General features: G+C 33.2%; 1 protein-coding gene across 1 annotated transcript in view; it reads left to right on the top strand.

Annotated features, from left to right (window-relative positions):
• Positions 1-22,376, top strand: part of Ino80 (chromatin-remodeling ATPase INO80) — a 175,928-nt gene that overhangs the window by 52,906 nt on the left and 100,646 nt on the right. The gene's annotated exons all lie outside the window — the stretch shown is intronic.

Genomic DNA, 22,376 nt, shown 5'->3' on the forward strand with positions numbered 1-22,376 from the left:
AATAGTGAATGTATTGAAATTTGGTTTTATATCACGTTAAAACCATAAATTTCACTTAGACAAGTAAACTGTACGTAGTTACATACTCGTATTTGAGCCTCCAATCCCTGGTTTATATTAACGCCTATTTGTTAAAGTTAAGCGTTACAAAGTTGACATGTCACATTCAGACGTGTAGCCCATTATAAGAACAATTGGGCAATTATATTAGTGGCCCAAACAAGACTACGGGATAGATTGGAGAGTGTCCTCACAATTTTATTACATTATTGTACATACGCTTAACTGAATTACTGGTGTATATAATAGGGGATTCGGTAGGCGAAGTAAACTTTGTAACCAATCAGGATAAGCTGTATAGGGTAAATGAATATATTATATTATAGTAATTTTGATCAAATTAAACGTAATCAATAACAATAGTTAATTATGTAATAAGAAATATATGTATTTTCTTTCGCAATGACAGTTGGATTTAAACTCACAAAGTAATTAAAAAACACACCTTGCTAGTTGGAAAATTAATTCATACTGAATTGATCAGTAATTAACCTTGTAATTAACGCAATTAATGCATTAACAATGGTGTCAAGTCAGCTCTTTTTTTTCCCCAGTAATACTCACTTTGTCTATTTACTTGATATTTGAGTTATTCATAGAATCATCGACAAGATAAATTACCTTCTGGTTAGTACTTTATAAATTGGCGAAATCAAGAAATTGAAGATGGCCGAGTTGTAATACCTATACTAATATGTTCTGTTGTCATAGAGTTTTTTTGTTGTTGTAATAAAATACTATGCTGTGACTTGTAGGCGTAATCCCACATCCTCATATTATGTTTATTATTTATCACTATGTCCAGAATATTGAAAGAAATACTAATCCGGATTTTTTTGAACACGCCGGCAGTCTTTGTCGACAAAGTTGAGGGTTGCGGGTTCGCACTTGCGGGGAGTGGTCAGTGGGGGCGGTTGTTTTTCAGTATGTATTTGATTCAGTGCAATGACCCAATGGGCGACTGGCTATCAACGATATCTCGTAAAATGTTTGATAATGCAACCTCCATTCTCCCAATATGTTCTCATAAGTTCCGCTTTGGATCGAACATGTTAAGATACTTAATGACTACAATTTCTTGGTGGTTGTAGTAATCAAGTGGTCATTTTTTAACTTATTCTCTTTGTATGTGCATCTAACAGTTAAAAATATAACATCAAAATAATACTTGTATTAGATCGTTGTTTTTTTCGTTGGAATGACATTGCGCGTTGTACCGTATCCCCTCGTTGTAACATCCACTCTTCGACGTGTACCGTCTACCGCTGCGGCCACGTGGGTGTAATTTAGTGCGGTCAATAAAGCCATTGATTTAATTGAAGTGTCAAATCGATGCGCGTCGTTAACGGCCGTGTTAATTGCAATTGATAACACGATTTATAACGCCATCGGACTTTGTCTATAATAAATTGATATCTGTAGCATCGGAAGTGTCGACAAATAGATATTGTTTTGTGCCTCAAATTGTAGCTATTGATTGATTTCTTTTGTGTTATTTTTGTTTTTTATAATTCAATATAATATATGTAGACCATAATCTCATACTATACAAACTGTTTATGGATAAGTTTACGATTGCTTCAGATTTAAGTGTTAATATAAATAATCCATTATCATATACTTACCTACTTATATCTGTTGTAACCCAGTTATTATCTAAATATTGATATTAATATTAATTTTTGTCTGTCATCTTTGTAGTATGATTTGTGATATACGACTCATTCTCCTTGCTTAAAAACAACAGTGCAATCATAATACTTGTGGCCCGTATGGTGAAATATTTAGATAATCATATAAAATATAGTTCATGACTACTTATTTATGATCCCGATTCCCGTCGTTATCATAAACAATTATGTTATTGGTATGTCGTATAACTCAGGAGTTCTTACCCTCATTGCGATCGCGGGCGCATTTGAGATTTAGAATAATCATAGAGGTAATAAATAAAAAGAGGGGCAAAGAATCGGTTCACTCATACAACTGAATGAAGCAGGCCAACAATAGCCGACAACTTACGAGAAATAGCGACGCGATAAAAAAAATGCAGGTCAAAGAATCGGCTCACTCATACAACTGAATGAAGCAGGCCAACAATAGCCGACAATGCAGGTCATCAAGGAGGATTATTTACTTTGGTCATTATAACTTACCCATATAATATAATGTTAACGTGGAAATTTTGCCACAATTGATTACCAGCCTGCCTCACCATACTTTCATATAACCTGCCGCCCCTAAAGATTAATAATATTTTTGAAATTATTAGGGAAGAGATTAAAAAAAACAGCTTTGCCCTTACCTTACTGAACCAACTTGTGAGGATTTGTCCTTTTCTACGAGGGCTTTAAATATTATGTTTAATAAAGGATTTGTTCGAATATTGTTGATTATTTTTCAGAACAACATTCATGACATGTTCAAATGTATTCTGGCACATAATGCTTCTTGATGAATAATATTAAAGTAGTACGCGAAGGATTCATCATTCATCTCTCTTGCAATGTGAAATGCATCCGTTTTTGCAGCCCCATCATTGCTGGAGCACCAACAGTAATTAATGCTGATGTGCATGTGGTATAACTGATTATTAATTTATACTTAGTATGCACATATAAATGTAGCATGTATAAGGATATAATAATACATATTATATTAAATATATTTACAGATCTAGGTTAAAATTAAAATCAATCGTTTACTATTTATTCTGTCGAGTTTTATAGCAACAGCGTTAAAGTATTTATTAAGAGTCTTTATTATAAATAGGTATGTGATTTTGGTGATAAAACTCAAAAGATATATATAATTATTATTACATGCTGGTAGCAATAATAACATCAAAATGGTATTCATCAATCGCTTTGTTCGATGTAGTCTTTCCATAGCGGTCAGTTGACTAATCACGATTTCTATTTTAAAGAAATCTTCAAAAATACCCAAAAATCGTATGCATAATTCATGGCGGCGCTCTGGACATCTCCCCAGACGTCACGGAAACAGTGTAGCAGTGTGTACGAATCAAAACTCCATGAAAGGGTCGTGACGCTAACGGCCATTTGGAGGTTTGTACACCTGATTCGTTGGAATTCTCGGTGACTTTGGGACATTGTCACAATTGTTTTGCTTAAAACTGTCCATTGTCATTGATTTGTCAAATGAATATAAAAAAAATGTCGATACTTCAATACCCTAGTATCGAACCTTTGCCATTGATAACAACACTGGTAGGTACCGTTACTTCGATACATTATCTATATTTTTTTAAAGTAATAACATACAAACAGGCCTTGCGGACAGATTCCTTAATATGTAGATATGACAATGTATTTCCCGTAGTAATAATATTTGTCATCGCAACTGGAGCATATTTTCACGTAAAATATAAAATCAATAAATTATAAGATACAAAAAATATGTTTGCTTAAAATATAATATTTTGAAATACAAAAACCAAACTAATTTATTTCTTTCCGAAAATTTTATTAAATCTAACATACGCATGACCTAATAATTATTCAAGTGACCATTTGCAGGTATCTTTGCCCAAAGTCTGGAAAATAAAGAGCATAATTAAATTTAATTGATAACTAATGCATTATACAAGACAAAAGTCGAATCCGTGGTTCTGCGGGTTTGGACAGTATTTTCTGCATATTATTGTAATTTTTTTTTATTCAATATTTATTTATGCACGCATATATACCTATTATATTATATTCTGGATTAACCATGATTCATGATACGCATCAGTTCGTTTAAGTTTAACTCATGTTTAGAAAATGCCTACACGTATTTAAAAATAAAATTAAAAAAAAAACCCTTCAAATTGCCTTAATCGGATATTTTTTTTATTTAGCAGTAAAGTCAAGCATTTTTTGTTGCATACAGACCAAACTGAAGTGGTTTTAAAAAATATAACGAGTGCAATGAAAATCATTATAACGAAAAGATACCCACTTACTGTTCATTATTGCATTTTGAATTGAAAGCGCATCGAAGCGTTATGGTTTCGCCAAAATTACTTACTGGTCTGGTCGCTTCTTCATTACCCGGTGCAGCTGGACGTGTTGCGGGGCTTCTGCGCCCACCGCGACTCCCAAGGAGCTGGTCTGCTACCATACAGCCAGTGGATGGACATGCCACCAATCCGCTACGCTGTGGGAACTAAAATTATTAGATTATTATTCATTATCACCAGACACGATAACTCCTCAATGACCACACATTTTTTTAAATCAATATTTTGTTATATGTATATATAATTATATTTTTTTTATAAAATATGTCAATGACTTGGTAATTACTATATATACTCGTACAAATTATTTTACAACACGTAGTAAACTTAGTGTTTATTCTTCATTTAATAGTTGATAAACCTATGTAACACCATTGCCTTGTGCTCTGAGATTGCTTTGCCAGGGTGTACATAATGCCGGGTCCACACTGGCAACATGTCGCGCGACAACCTCGTTAAATTTTACGATAATTATCATACTTATCGTAAAGTTTAACGATGTTGTCGCGCAACATGTTGCCAGTGTGGACCCGGCATAAGGTTTACATTAGTGAACATACATAATTTTGAAAACACTTCTGAGAAAACATATTATAACCAATAGAAAAAATGTTTTTGAAAAAAGCGAGACACCCCGGAGGAATCGAACCTGCATCTCTAGTTTCGCGCCCACGCACATAGACCACTAAAGGTACCATACTTAATTACGACAGATTTTAACTAATGGCCCTTATAATACTCTCTGAAACGCTTTCTAAATTGAACTACTATTGGCTATCGTTAGTGTTAAAAGCGAAAAACAAGTTTTCATACTACCTGCGATTTTTATTAATTTACAATGTTTAGATGAATAATCACAAAAATGCAAATAACAGTATATGATAAACGCAATTTTCTCCTAGTTATGCATTACAGAAAATACTCGGTGTATAATTATGGTCTATAATTGTGTCGCTAAATTTCAAAATCAGCCAAGTCCATAATATATGAATAGGAGAAAAACAGCTTTTTGTTTTCTCAAGTACACAGTCACAAGGGTGAAAGTTTATATTATTTCGAAAATTAATAAGTTCAACATTTCGATAATGCAGAAATGTTAGAAAGCAGTAGTTCTTCAGGAATTCACAAAAAATACCTAAAGGTGGACTTGGCTGATTTTGAAATGTAGCCAAATTTTTTTTTTTTAAAGAAATTTTGTTCTACAATCTAGTGTTACAAACTAGTACCTTACCAATTTAACTTTGGCAAGTGAATAAGTGTGAGTTTTAGGTGTTGGGTATTAATTAAAATTTTAAAAAAAATCAGTACATTTGCACACAATTTCTTAATCATTAAAACCGGTTTCATCCGCTTTAAGGGACATTTTCCATTGAGTTGTAATCAGTTAACAATGTCCCATTGAAGCACACTAAAATGGTCCTGATGATTCTTAAAATATTATATTTTACTAACGACATGTTATCACTCGGCTATTAGTGTCCAAAAAAATACGGTTAACACCATTTAAGAAATGGTCTTGTAGCGCTAAGTAAAAATATTAGAGGGAGCACTGGTTGTACGTAGATCATAACCAAACTTTAAAAATGATAGCCCTCATTTTCATAGCGCCACCGTACGAAACATTATTTTTTCTCCGTTTACTGATTCAACCATGTTTTGGAATCGCCTACAAGTGTTTTCAATACACGCAATTCATTAGAATCCCTCCAGTTACGGACCAAGCGTATTGGTTTTAGTGATATATTAAATATTTTTTTTAAATGTTAATTTTACTCACCCGGTCTCAAGGAGTTAACGAGTTTCCAGCCGTGACTTGATAGTATAATCGGGTGCCGTGTGAACAGTCGAGTCGTAACTTATTATTTCGTTTCCATTATTTCCCCGAAAGCCCTTGTTTTATCGCCAATGGTCATGTCGTTCCCATTAATGCACTGCACATTATCTACATAATTAATATTATGGTAAAGAGGTATTCGATATCCAAGAAATTAAATGTTCCCAGCATTTCATTTCACAATATGTGAGACGAAAATCGGTTTAGGTGGAAATTCTCAGTGATATTTTAGTGGAAATTCTCTCAAAGACGACTAAATTGTTTTTCACTAGTGTCTAATCGTCACTGTATGATTGGTTTGTCGAATAGACCAAATGTCAAATGTTCAGGAGACGAAAAACAAATTTGATTATCCTATATTTAAATACATGAAGGTATTTAAATTGTTGTTTTTACAGCATATGAATGCTGTTTCCATTACAAAGCAATTTAAAAAAAAGGATGGTTCTGGTCCATTTAGATACAAAAAATCATTCTGCATTAAAAGGTCGATTTCGACAAAAACGGATATTCGACAAACCAATCCTATAGCGACGTAATCTTGCGGTGTCGCAGAGGTAATTTATAATAATCGCTAATATTAAATCATAAAAATTAAGAGCCGTTGACGTTTAATATCAAAAATTTCGTATGGCGGAGTGGGAACAGGTAGCTGGTGGATAATGGTTCATAATTTTGACACGCAGACAAAAATATATTATACTGGTAAAACAATAATATTACAGTAGATTCTGTGCCATCCACATCAATTCTGCAACATCTAAAATATAGAGTAAATTACTGAGGCTATTGCGATGCCTAATAACATATTCCAGTGGATGAATCTGCTCCTGTGGGTCTATTCTATACTTATCGTCCGCTAAAGTGATACATATTATCAAACTTAGGCTCGGTTTGTATCAAAGTATTAGCACTTATTGTAACAATTAAGTGCTAATAATACTTTGATACAAACCTACCCTAAGTTTGATAATATTAATTATCACTTTCATCATAGACCCACTGGTCTTTATTATATTAGGCATTGAACTTATATACTGAATAAATTGTGTTTTTATTAAATTACTAAATGAGTAATTAATTTACTCGTCCTTTTATTACAGACTATAAAGATTTCAGAAAAACAATCGAATTACTCTTTATATAGATAAATTGTTGATTTTAAATTAAGTTTAACTAGCCTTACACGTGTGCACTTAGCTTTAATACCATAACATCAACCGCAAAGAATATTTAAAAATACAGCGAAATGCCAGTATTCTTATTAAAGCACTTAAATTCCTAATGTCACATCGTCTTTCATTAATAACGTTGCCGTCTTAGATTTAAATAAAATGCAAAGCGCAAAAAAGCTCCCGCCGTACTTTGAGAGCTGTATGAATGTGTGTAAGCTTTCTCGGAGTAATATTATACAACTTGCGAACTTCCCGCTTTTTTAGAAGAGCATATTATTATTATGGTTACTGCTCACCCTTCATTGCGATTTGCGACCCCTAAGTAGACGCTATCTTTCATAAACGTTTCCTTGTCGTATTTTCCGCGCTTTAATTTTGGAGTTGGGGTAGAAAACTGTTGGTTTTTTGTAGACGACGTTTCTAAATGAATAGTATCTATACATTATATCGCTATCTATTTTTGGCGTCTTATTGGTGACGTGAAGATCTCTTCACATAGTTTTGTATGTATGTTCATATTGTTTTAGCTTTGTTTTTTATAGCATATATTTATTAATTAGTATCATTTGTTTTTGTTAGTTCATTATGCTCCTCTCTCCCATGGGCACTTTTATTATAAAGTCTCTGTAAACTCTGTCAAAGCATATGTGCGTGGCGACTTTAGTCTTGGTTATCTGCGTCTGAGACATTTTAAGGCGTAAAGAACTGCTGATGCTTCACATGAAACGTAGGGCCTCGTGATACGCTCGATTAAGACATTCTGGTGCGATGCGAGTTGGTTTTGAGGGGTATATGTTTGTGTTGTCTAGGCCAGGGGTCGGCAAACTCTTGAATCAAAAGAGCCAAACATGAGTGGCACAACGGTTAAAAAAATTTCGAGAGCCATACGTATATTTTTAAAAATATTATGATTTATTTAAATGATTTAATTACTTACATTTTATAATTTATATAATTTTATATAAATTTGTATAATTTTATAATTGTTTATTTATTAAGTGAAGAAAATTTCCCGAATAAAAATAACGTAATTACTTAATATTACATGTTTTTAACTTGTAGTTTTTAATTTCAGGCGCGACTCCAAAAAAATCTCATCGGTTATTTGGCTTCTCTAAGTGCTATTTATATTGTTCATGTTTGAAAATGATTGTTCACATACATATTATTATGTAGACTCGAATATGAGTTCGAAAAGCTATTCTATAATATGTATTGAAAATCGTAGTATCTATTTTATGTAGATCTTTTAGAGCGCCCCACAATTTCACTATTGTGAAATTAAATTGCATTTTTCTCTCTTCAAATCCTCAATATTGGTGGCAAGACCTACAATTTTTGAGCACCATAATTATTTGCTTGTTAAATCCAGCATTTTTGTAAAAATTGGGAATTTGGCAAAGAGCCGTACGCCAATACCCAAAGAGCCACATGCGGCTCGCGAGCCGCGGTTTGCCGATCACTGGTCTAGGCCATGACTCTGAATTGTCGAATCGTGAAATCGAATACGAGAAATAAATCTGTATTTCAAAGGGAATAATATAAAATATGAACAAACGTGCCAACAAATCTTTTGAGATCCCTGCGTTCCGTCGTCTCTTCGTCGGACATCCCATTTCGGTGTCGAGTACTCAATTAATTATATATGCACAGTCAAAATCGAGTAGATATAAAAGAAATCTTAAACCATCTGTCCGTAAATATTATTCATATACTATATCTGTAAAATGTTTCCGATCTCACTGCTAACACTCAATTCACTAAACACTTTTCGCCGACGCTTAGCGTTGTCTGAGGATTTTATTTTTTACTTATCTCGTCGAGTGATTTTTTCATTTATGTTTTTTTCGTCTTCCCTCGACTGCAGACTTGCCGGAAAGAAAATATAATAGCCAGACTGGCGTGATTTAACATTTCTTCAATGGGGATTATTCTTTTCTGTAATTTTATTTTGTGTCTGTTGGCGGAGCTTTCAGAAGCTCTTGTTTGATTAATTTTTGCTGTTATGTGTATTTTCCTTGTAAATTGTAGTAGGATTGCGTTTATGTAACAGACAGTTACTTGATATTCAATTTTATAATTCTTAAATTCATTTTATAACTCGTACAAAACCATTAATAAACTCACGAACATAATATTCAAATCTTGCTTCAAATTGTATTGAAATTTTCGTCGATACATTCCTACACAATACATACCCTACAGTCTACATACATACCTTCGGTTACATTCGCTAGTGAACTAGCGAACTATAATTTTGCATTGCAATCCATACAAAATATCTTGTTGACATACTATGATATACCTACTCTTATTAATATTTGACCAATTTTGACACATTAAAACAATAATTAACATTAACTCCATATTATGTGATTAGGAGACAAATAATAGCTTTACAGTTTTATATAAAAAATGCTCATAGTGTAGGAAATGTTTTTATAATATGATAGGATTATGATATAATAATTAAAATAAAACATGATATTTAATTTCTACTTATAATAAATATAATATATTAATGTTTATGCCCGGTTACGTCTGTGTAAAAGGATATTACACTACTTCTATTTATAATATTAATACTATCGACCAAAGGTACTTGGTGGAATTTGAATTTAAATTCTAATGAATTTAAGTTTTGTACTATTCCATTTAAGTCGTTTTTTGCGACCCGGGTTTCGCCTTTGCGGAAAGTTGCAAAAAAGGACTTAAATTGGAATAGTACAAAACTTAAATCCATTAGACTTACCTTTATATTTTTTTAAACGCTAAAACGTTCCTAATATCAATATTTTTGTTAAGTAGTATTTTAAAACTGTAAAAATCAACTTCACAACTATAAATTTATTTTAATAAAAATGTAAGTTAAGTTCTAATTGATTAAAGTTTTGTATTTTTTCATTTTAGTATTTTTTTGCGGCCCGCGTTTAACCTTTCGGCATCTTCAGGTGCTATGCACATTCTTCTAATCTCACACTGTCACAGAATACAGTTAGTAATCGTTTATATAACAAATTAATACAATAACTGAATATGAAAACCTTATAAAGATAATAAGTATACTTAACAACTTATACTAGAAATTTGAAGTATTTGGAAATTACGTGGTTCATTAGATATCCACTCTTAATGTATCCAGTGTTAGAAACTTAATAAAATTAGGTAAGTACTTACCTAAAAATAAAAGCTACTGTGCGCTATTTTTAATATATTTATTAATATAATATATTATTTGTTTTTATACAAATATAATAGTACAAAACTGAAATCAATTTAAATTTAAATTCCACCAAGTAGGTACACTCCGTCAACGGTATTAATGTAAGTAGTAAGTTAAGAATATTCATTTTATGAGGAGCAGAATTGCCAACGTAACCTTATCTGATTATATTTTAATATGTATATCAATTTCTACTAGTTTTAGGGTTGCTGGTCACCTAATGTAAACGAGCCACATTGGTTCTCACCCTTTCACTATTTAAAAAATCGAAACATCAGTCGTTAATCAATCCGATAAAAACAACACTCGTTTCATAAGATTTATACGTGCACCTCTCTTTTTATCGTCTATCGGCGACATGCCTCCTTCGCATTCCTCACGATTATCTGAACGCAGATCCAGCCAGCGATTTGTTGGCCGACCTCTCCTCAGTCTACCCTCCGCGGAAGCCATTATCACTCGGCGCGTCGCTCTTTGTCACCCGAGACCGTTGAATAATTGTTTTTTCTCCCCCGCTCATCATGACGTCCTCCCGCCTTTTCCCAGTTGCCGCTAACATCATCCCTCTTTCCCCGGTTGCCAGCGTAAAAAAATCACTCACTTCAAGTCATTACGCTTTTTAAAGATGTGCTGAATTTTATTTACATATGCCAGTAATTATTGCAAAGCGATTAAGATCTTTTAAACGGTGTATGTATTGTAAAAGCTCATTCGGTGTACTTCCATACATCTACTTTATAATGTTTGTATTAATTCTTTATACTGTTCTTTTTAATACTGCGTATATTTCTTTCTTTTTTTAAATACTGTTTTTATACTATGTTTTTTTAAACTGTCATGTGGTGAACGTCTTAAATTTGTAATTTGTAAAGTTGTCTTCACACTCCGTTGTGAATTTTGGCCTACTGACTGATAATATTACTACTCCCATAGTTTGGAATATACATTGACATTGTTTTGAAAATGGATGATTTTTTTTTATTGAGTCATTAACCCTCTGGATATATATCTATTTTCTTTTGCGTAAGGGTTGAATTAGTTCCGTCCAATTGCCCGCCTGCCAAATGCCGCTTTCAACCCTTTCGGGAAGTAAGGGCTGGCATTTCTTATTCGATTATTATCTAGCCGTTGGCGGACACTGTCGCTTGTTATATAAGTTGTATAAAGTTATCAGCGATAAAAAATGTCGCGGAGAATGCGTTCGAAGATTTCCAAAATGTGGTAGAAAAAGTAAAGGAAAAAAAATATTAATGTTGTTTTAATTATACCTGTATTAGCTATCGTTTAGTAGGTAGTACCATTGTAAATAAAATTTAATAAATGAGATAGTATAATAATATCTACACAAAATTATCATTTTTCACAGATGATAAATATTCGCTGCACGGTTCTGTAAGAGCAATTATTTTAAAACATAATAATATGCCTTGTTTAATAACTTTTAATTGCGGGATGCTAAAATTTGGCAGCTATTATGCTTATGTATTATCCTTTTTCGCATAAATAAAACATCGCATTTCTACAGAGAGAGCAGCATTTGGAAAGTCAATTTTCAAATATTAATCAATTCGAATTTTTTTAAAATTATTTTCCTGTAAAATTTAAAAAAAAAAAACAGTTGCCCCACTATCAAAACAAAGCAACGGTATGTTTGTATGTCCAGTTTTGTTTGTTTGCCCTATTTGAAGGTATAATATTTTTACAGCAATATGATACAGTCGGACGTTTGTGTATAATAACTAATGCTCTGTAAAAACTGGACACAACTATAACATATGTGCACTAATTAAATCCAGCGATTTGTAGTTCACATATTTTTGATGATTACATGTTTATTTGGGCCGCATATATTGACTGACTCGAGATAGGTACCTAGTATCCTATTTTCCTAGTTGGTACTTATATAAATATGTAACATAACAAAATTTGGAACAATATGAGAAATATACAATAAATCATAGAAAAATAATTGTAGGTACCGAATGAAGCTTTAAATCACGTTCATCACATTCCAGTCGGCGAGTTTTATCGATGAAATTACTAGTCACGTGGAAATTTCCTTACACCTTAAAAACTATATCTAATATTTGAAGCAGACGACACCGGTCTTGACTACCTATTATTAAACATACATAATTTTGAAAAACACTTAGAGAAAATATATTATAACCAATAGAAAAAATCTTTTTGAAAAAAGTAAGCCACCCGGCAGGAATCGAACCTGCATCTCTTGGGTTTACGCGTCCACGCATTATCCTCTATGCTACGAGGTGACCTACTAATTGCGACAAATCTGAACTATTGGCCCTTTAATACCTGCTCATCAGCGCTCTTCTAAATCAAGCCACTTTGGCAATCGGTTTTTGTTTTATTAAATCAAGTAGGTCGTTACTACTTCAATTACTAACCGACGTCACGGATTTCTCCAATATTTTTATGATGTAACTTACTTGAACATGCTAATAATTTTTGATTAACTATTTCTTTTATTCAACGAATAATTCATAAGATTAAAGAATGTACCATTCTAATTATTGAACATACATAATTTTGAAAAACACTTCTGAGAAAATATAATATTATAACCAATAGTTGACAAAAGTAAGCCACCAGGCAGGAATCAAACCTGCATATCTTGTGGAACTAGTACTATTATAGTATTGTGTTTTAATTAAATTAGTATAATGTTAATTGAATTAAAACGACGCCTGAAAATTTCGATTCAACATGGACTTTCAATATTGTGTTAAGTCGATTTCTGTTTTTGTAACATTACCGTTATTACCTACCATACAGAGGTCGATAGATATACGAATCGTTTAGTACCTATGGTAAAACTATCCTTTATTTATAATATATGCGATAGTTATACCATTGATCTCAGACGACTCATATAACGCTATCATTAAAATATACCAACCGTCAATTTGTTCATTCGGTGAATGTTTTAGAACCTTTTTATTTGACGTGCATAGCATGTCGATTAGGCAGTCAGCAGTGTATCAAAAATAATTTACCAGCTTTTGTGTAACGGTCAAGAGCTTGCTTCTTCTTTTTTCTTTTTTAATTTATTTATTATAGACAGCATAATGTTTGGAAGGTATAGGTGTCACCCCTTTAGTATTGTTATCTAATTCGGAAATATTCAACCAAGCGAGCTTTTATAGAGGATATGTCTTACGTATGGGTAGGTGGTTGAATAATTATACCAGTTGATAGATTTAGTAGTTTTCTTCCAACTGTTTTACAGGCCATGTTAATGCGATATAAGTATTATGTACATTGCGAAAAGTCGTCAAAAAGTTAAATCTGTTTTGATGTTTTGTTTTAAAACCAAACTTTTACATCAGCGACGAGACACGAATCTCATTTATTTAGCTTAATTTGTTTTTGTTTGTAAGACGATTTTAAATTAAAATAACACAAAATTGCTGTACTCTCGTCAATGTGAAGTAGTACATAATCTATAAGTAGTTTATAATATTTTTATATACGGAAAAACATGTAAATTGATTCCGTCATTGTTTTCGGATGCTAGGAAATTTATTCCTTAGCCCCCACACCAACTATATATTGTGTTTTCTGTTTATATAACTGAACATATTTAAAAAAATCTTTATTAAATACACCATCGGCTTACCTGTCAATTCTCGTATTAGTTATTTTGTCGTTAATTGAGTCGTATCTGATCACAGATTGCATTCCCCCTCGTGGTTATATGCCAAGAAAGATCGCTGGTGGAGGTTTCACTATGTGTCCCGTCCCGTTTTCAATAAAATATTCTCACACTGCCAAGAAAGGAAAATTAATAAAATAGGGTTTATCAGAGTTCGGAATTTATTGTATTCTTCGATTGCGGTTTTGGCGTGGTCGAGTCGCGTGACGCCGTAGATAACGCGAAATTATTAGGCAATATCATTGCATCGTTCATGTTATGTTATTTATTGTTTATTGTTATTATGATATCCCTGCACACCGTGTGCCAAAAGTAGAAGTCTCTGCTGTTCACTCCACATTGATATATGATTGACATAGTTACTAACAGCCGATGTCGACCCATTGCTGCATGAAGACCTCCTCGAGCTTTATTTGTTCTTTTTTGGTCCGTCGTTGCCGCGTATTTCCGCACAACTTAATTATTTCATCAATTAGGCGGTCTTTTGTATCTCTTGTTTGAAATTTTCCAGCGGTATTCTTGACGTCTAGACATACGCTCGGCCTAATTTTTCTCCGAGTTAAACTTTACTATTCAACTATTTACTAGTCGAAAATTTTCACTCGGCAACAAGATTCGGCAGTTTTTTTTCAAATTCATGCGTAGGGCGTTATTTGTAATTTTATCGAATTCTCGAGATTGTCATTAATAATTATTGCTCAAGGAATGAGTATCTTGAAGTCAAAAAGAAAACTCATTAAGCGAGATTCCAGATTTTTCATTATTTCTTGAGAATTCTCTGCCATAACCTACTTCCAAATTCATTACACAGTTACTATTTGCCAATTGGTTAAAACCTGTTTAAAAATTTGGATTGGTAAATAGTAAAATAATTAGTTTGTTTTGAAATATTTATATGTACAAGTAAGTATGTTTTCAAATGGCAGCTTTTCAATGACAAATTAATAATTACATAATCCATACACAACATCACATCAGTAAAACTTGATGTGGTTTTTTTCGTCGTATTCATTATATTATTATTAGTAGGTATTTGCTATTTTAACGAAATTAAATAATCTTTGGTACCGTTATTTGGCTTGTAAATAATGTAAAACATGGAAACAGCATTATTTTATTACATATACCCTAGGTAAGTAATCTATTTAGTAAAGTACATATTATGTTGCTAGTATTTTCAAGACACCCGGTGCAATGCAATTGTCGTTCGGTTTGCGGATAAAATAAAATTATCTCCGTAACGTTTCATGTCGTTATTGAAGAAGACCCCACAAAACGTGATTGTCCGTTTTCTGATTTATTTATTGTCATTTCCCTCGATGGCCGATACGTTTTTGATAAATGACATTAAGTTATCTTCTCGGTATATCTATTTTCTGGTGCTTTTAGAAGCTTTTGTCACTTGTCAGCCAAATCAGTATACTGGAGTGATTTTGGAGGTAGGTTGGGACCCATTTGCTTTACCAAATAGTGGTTCTGAATCCAAGCACATTCACGAGATTTGAACCCAGGACTTTGTATATGGTCATTCTGCGACCAATTCACTGCAGATTTAATAGGTAACAAGACTTATAAATGATATTAATCGTCACAAAAACCCATTCGCCCTAACAAGTCGTGTTTCATAGAACAATGAAAAAATCTAACGAATAAACAATTTTCCGTAATGAGATATGATTTATTTCATCTCATAGGACACTTACATCGGCGTTTTTTTTTAAACAGGTCGGTTTCTTATTTACAGACATTTAGATGTGACGCATACGTACTTGACAAAAAAAGTGGCGCCACTTTTTGGGGCTCACGCGTATGCCGGCGTTTTTTTGATGGGTTAAAACACAACATGCTGCAGATGTAGAGGCAGTGAGAGATGCTCTTTGTTACGAAATCTTCGTAAGTGGCTCATTGTACTAGGCGTTGATCTAATATGGCTGGTCCAGGATAGGGATATATACAACTGTAATATTGGCGCCAACCAATAAGGTGAGGAGGATAATATTGACTCTAACTCACACTAATATTATGTTATTATGCATGGCTTAAGCATCGGCCTATAGCCTCGTGGGTCCCAGATTCGAATCCTGGTTGTTGTATTGTATTGTTTTTCAATTTGTCTGTGAGTCAGAGTATGGTCCTAATAGGTTGAGCAAGTGGCTGACATCCATTTCTCGTAACTACAAATACAATCTGTTAATACAAACCCCCAACGCTATGGAGGCCCTTATGGTCCTATTATGATCGGACATGGTCGGAGAGAGATATTATTATTATGTTCCAACCTAATTTATTATAAACTAGTTACGCCTTTTTTTGATTCTCGATATTCGAGATAAGATTAAAGAACATATACTTCTAGAGAATTCGAGATTGGTTTGTTGAATTCTCTATCACAACCTCTGTTATTTAATTTAATTTTAAAATATGTAGTACGTCTACCAATCTAACATAGACGGTATATTGGCGTCATAGCTAGGACATAATATATCATACATAATATGCTTCTAAACTGGCTGGTAACGATAGTAATAATTTAATTAACCAGCGTAAAGTTCGATGAATTTTCATTATAATGCCTATGCGGAGCAAAAAGCTTTCCATCCGGATGTTGCAGCTTTCGAACAGCGTCGCGGCGCTTCCAATAATAATTATTCCGTGACCGCTAATGGGCGTCGCTCTGTTACAATTTACGCTGCACACACAGCCTTGTCGCTTCCGCAGTCTAGACATTGCAAATTGAAAACCATAAAGCACGGCTAACTTTTAATTGATACCACGCCCCTATTTACTTTGCATACGGGAAACGCATTGAACTCTATCATAGCGACAAGTAATAATTATATTGTTGGCTGGAAAATGCAATTATTTTCCATCGGTTTGTTTTAAATTTGTGTAATTTAGTATTGTAGTGCTTTTATCAAGGAGCCAATAAACACCTATTCATAATATAAATAATTAATTGGAGAACCTTTCTGGTAAATATATCTTTCCAGTACATCACCCTATCATGTTTCAGCATCCGAGCATATAGCGTAAGGATACGCCACGTTCCCCTCTTTCTCCCAGTCATATGAAACATGCATCGCATGGATCACTTTTGTAGCATCGATGTAGTGTGTGTGTGTCAGGCACCCTCTCTTCTGAGAGAATACCTCGGTCATGACCAGGACCAATGGTCTCAGCTTTTGAGGTTTGAGAATTGTGTCTACGCCAAATCTTAGGTAGTAGGTATATACTCAGTTGTGGGTTTAGGAACGTGGAGGCTCAACGCACTGGGAGATTTTGAGGTGTGTACCACAAAAAACATAGTACAAATATCAATGTATCTCTTTCCTAGGGCGATGAGTTTAAATTGTGGATTATCCTAAACATTTATACAAATATAAAATCGTTAGATTGATCAAAATATTTTTATTAAAAATAAAATCTTATATTTATTTATATGTCATAGAAATTATTATTTTTTTTAAATTATCTTATTATTAATTATTTTAATAATATATTACATAGATTTTCGGTTTACGCATTAGCGCCTATCGTTTTATATAGACTGCTACAGACATCCTGAGGTCACGTGACATAAAGGTTGTACAAAAAAATATCACTATTCACGGCAAATAATTAGACAAATTTGTTAAAGACAGATGTCGCGCTTTTGAATATATTTAAACCTTTCTTTATAATTCTTTCCTACAAGTGATTATATAGGTACGTGAATATGCAATTATTTTTTTTCTTTTCTTAAAAAGGTTGGCTTTAAATAATCACCTAGTATGGAGTCTTCGCCACTGCTTCGGTTGAGTACTAATTAATTATTTTCCAACGTTAACAACTATCGTAGTATTACCACATTGGTTCAATACTTGATTTGATAAACCCAATGATATAACAATAATATATGTATCATACAAAAGTAAGCAGCGAGTTATATCACTTGTACAGTCTTTATGGTGACCACGTATGCTCTTACATGCTTCTCCTTAGAAAACAGACCCTCGTGTGCATTTTCCATTGCATACTGCAGAATGATGCTCCCGTTCGCAATAGTAATTTATCGGCCGATCGTGCCGGCATCCGTGCCTCCATCAACTATGTATGCGGAGCTTTGTGACGGACCTCGTATTGCACGACCCCTTAAGGGTGGTAATACTACTAAAATTCAAATAAAATCAAGGTAAATTTTTGAGTGAAAATTATTTGTGTCATGATGTCAAAGCTTTTCTCGTCATATATTATATGCCAAGTAATCAAGTAACATATTACTCTTGTCCCGTAAACGACTTTTACAAATCTCACCGTCGATTCAATTTTTGAGATTACCATATTTTTCTACATAATTATATCCGTGGTTATTACTGTTATTATAATTATTATGTTGTAAACACACTTGGTTTTATTAATAATCAAGACCGGTTTCGTCCGTTACAGAGGGGCGCCGTCATCTGGTGATAGTGGCTTGACATGTAACACAATAAGAGAAACAAAATATCCACATTTCCTAGGTTATCCATGTTTTATGAATATTATAATCTCAAGCAATTCTTAAGTATATTGTTTACCATTACACTAAGTACTAAAATAATCAGAGACAGTAGATACCATACAATATAATAATTTATAATGACACGTGATTTGGCGGCTCTCGTGGTGCAGTGCGTAAAGCGCTTGCCTTCCACCCGAGAGTTCCTGGGTTCGATTCCCGGTCAGGACACACGATATTTATGTGTTTTTCTCAAAGCCTGGGTGTTTGTGATTGTTCAAAATTACTAACAACCACCTTTACGAAAAGCAAGGACATTGTTATTAATAATTAAAAAAAAAAATGATACGTGATTTGTCATGCCCACTCTTGATATTAGTGTTTCCAACTATGATTTATATGATACTATATGACAAAAAGTATTGCGCACGTTAAGATTTTAACGAAAATCTTCGGGAATAATCAGTATTGTGGTGTTGGTAGACTTAATTTCTCAAAAACAGTATGTATTTTTACAATAATTAACAATATTTGTCTGTATTTATAGTTTGTTTACATGAAAGTATAAAATTTATATTACGTAGGTCTATGATCAGGATTGTTTATTTTTTACATGATAAGCTCTCGTAAATTGACGTCCAGTCGCTTGAGCACGACTCCCCTTAAGCTACTGTATTATTATTTTTTTTCCGACTGGTTATTTTACTTATTGGCTGGATCGACGGTAGTGACCGGGCGGTATTTTATTGCGACCACGTTTTCCTGGATAACATGTCGGTGGTCGATTGATCCTTAGCCGGTGGTCAGCTCAGCTCAGTGTTTTTACTCGGGATAGTGGTCTATTTTCTCTCGTTGTCTATTCGAAGACTTGTACTACAGGCTGGAATTCGGATTGCAAAAATATACCAGTCATGTGCAACTATTTCATTATATGTAGGGATTCCAATACCGGATGAAAATACCATACTATTTCGGTATTTCCTATTGGTATTCGTGAAATATATTATGGAAAAAACAGAGTATCTACTAATAAATGTAGATATGTACTTATAAAAATCTCTTTAAAATATTAAAAATATCGGTACTGTTCAGTTATCAGGAATACAGCGGAAAACACATTTTGAAAACCTACCTAACCCAACCTAACCTAACCTAAACTAACCCAAACTAACAAATAATCCGGTATATCGGGTATTTTCAAAATGTGTTTTCCTCTGTATTCCTGATAACCGAACAGTACCAAAATATCTAAATATGTACATATAATACTTATGTAAGCATTTTAAAAATAGGTAAAGGCAAGATATGGTAGGGATGCTGATGTTTGTCCTGCTAAAACTTACGTTAATTATTGATACATTTTGTTTCTACTTTCAATAAAGAATCTATCAGTATTGCCTGATTTTTAAAATCGTTATTTTGTTATCGAAAAATACTGGGAGACCGGTTTTGAAATACCGGTATTGCGATTCCTAATTATGTGTATAAATATCAGTATTAATGTGAGATATGTACTTAATGTCGTTTTAATTACGATATAATTATCTTTTAGATGCATTAACTCAGCCGTTTAATAAAAACAATGGATACAACAATGAAATAAGTTAGTGAAGTAATGACCTTACCTATATAATTCGTATTTGTAATTTGCCACCTTGGGGTGATAATGTTTCTTCCATCCCTGCTATTCGCTGTATATCGCTTTCGTAGTTTCCACAGAACCTGAACCAGAGTTCCCTAGTAGCTTCTCTGTAGGATGTGTACTGCTCTGTCAAATTTAAAGACACAATAATGGGTACTCGCAGTAGCATATAGTATCAACAATTTTTGAATACAACACAAAATATTTTTAAAGTGAGTTCATTTATTTAAATATTATTATGATTTTATTTTTCTCTGCCGTTATATCGAGACTTTCTTCATATATTTTCTCTTAGTCTACTCTGCATTTATTTTCCAGTGTTATTGTCTTGGCGGGATTGGTTTCTCATATTTTTCAATTCTTGGATATCCGGTAATCACACGAAGACGTTTGAAAATGGAATTTAAAAAAAAATAGCCTCTTTCTATCGGGTGGCTCTCTGCCCCCGGGCTGCTATATAGTAGGCTTAGTATTGAAAGTAGTGTGGGGGTTTTGCTAGAGATGCCGCCGCTAGGGGGGCTTGTATGACAGGGCCGTGCGCGGTACGGGTGCCCACGCGCCTTTTGTACATTTATTTTAGTGGTTTTAAACTTTTAATTTTATTTTTGTCTATCTACAATTTAATTGGAAATGGTTAGATAATAGAAGTAGTATATTAATTTCTAATAAACTATTGCCTGGGAAGATAAAAAGCTCTCACTGGATTCGATTTGATAGGTCACCTTATAAGTCTGAGTAGTTGTGATTGTTTCACTTCTATTACTAATTACACTAATGCAATTTGGCCTCATATAGTGCGAAAAAGATTATATTATGTTGGTAGTTTGTCAATGATTCAAGGAACAGAAATATTCACACCAGTCAAGCTTGATGTGTCAATCTTTATGTCATATTTTCAATTTATTAAATAATAAAAAACATAATATATTACCATTTTTGGTTTACCATTACCATTAACAATAAATGGAAAACTAATTTTCATAATATAATACTGAATGACACTGACAAAATAACAATGATAATTAATAGGAGTTGGAGCTACGAAAATCATTTTCTATTGTCTAATAATCTTCTTTTTTTTGTTTATCCCACAATCTTTCAAGATCACCCAAAGAAAATATTTTTCGGCTTTGCGTGAAATTTTATTTATTATATTTTTTAAAATAGACGATGTGATTATTTTGGTCGAGCTAATTAAACAGGTTTGCCGACTGTATTACGTATGCCACTCCGTCCTTTCCCTTATCTAGAAAAACGTTTTACGCATAAAGCTTTATTCTTTGTATAACATCACCACCAATCGCCTTCAATATTTCTTGGCGAAGTATGTAATCATACGCATATACAGAACTAATGTGTTTTGTATAAAATATAGTGTTTCAATTACATATAAAACATGAAACAATATGTTCCACAACCATAGTCCATGATAATGACTCGGACCATAGATAGTAAAAACATATTATTTTTTGGTCGCATTATTAATAGCATAAGTAAAAGCATATTAATTTTGGATTTTGGAACGAGAAAACCTAATTACCTTTTAGACTTTTAGAGTGTGGTAGCAGAAAAATGTAGTTGTTTTTTCTGGGTGATAAGATGATAGAAAGTTTGAAATAGTACGAGGGTGGGTCAATAAGTCCTTAGAAAAGCCGACAGGTGGCGCGACTAGTACTGTAAGCGGTTTGTTTTCATGCAGCGGCACTACCGATTCAGTATGCTGCGAAGTTTCAATCAGATTGGTCGAGTTGTTGTGTGTTTCTCGTACATTTAAAAAAAAATTTGCTTGTGGAAAATGGAAAAATGGAAAATGGAGAAAATTGAGTTTAGAGCTGTTATTAAACATTTTAATATAAAAGGGTTAACAGCAAAGGAAATAAAAAATGAGTTGGATTTAGTTCACGGCATATCTGCACCTTCACTTGCAACTATTTATAACTGGTTAAATGAATTTAAACGTGGTCGTACATCAACAAAGGATGAACCACGCTCAGGACGTCCTGTAGAGGTGACTACACCAGAAATGATCAATAAAATCAACGATATTGTGTTAAATGACCGAAGATTAAAGTTGAGTGAGATAATTGAGGTTACAGGGATCTCAAAAGGTAGCGTCATTTCTTTTTTACATGACAAATTGGGCATGAAAAATATTTCTGCAAGATGGGTGCCGCGTTTGCTTACAGTCGACAATAAACGCAATATGGTGGTGGCCTCTAAAGCCCTGTTGTCGCTCATGCAACGCAATCCGGATGAATTTTTTCG

This window comes from Rhyacophila brunnea, unplaced genomic scaffold, assembly GCF_057557595.1.
Source record: "Rhyacophila brunnea isolate RB1 unplaced genomic scaffold, BYU_Rbru_1.0 scaffold_6, whole genome shotgun sequence".
Classification (NCBI taxonomy): Eukaryota; Metazoa; Arthropoda; class Insecta; order Trichoptera; family Rhyacophilidae; genus Rhyacophila; species Rhyacophila brunnea.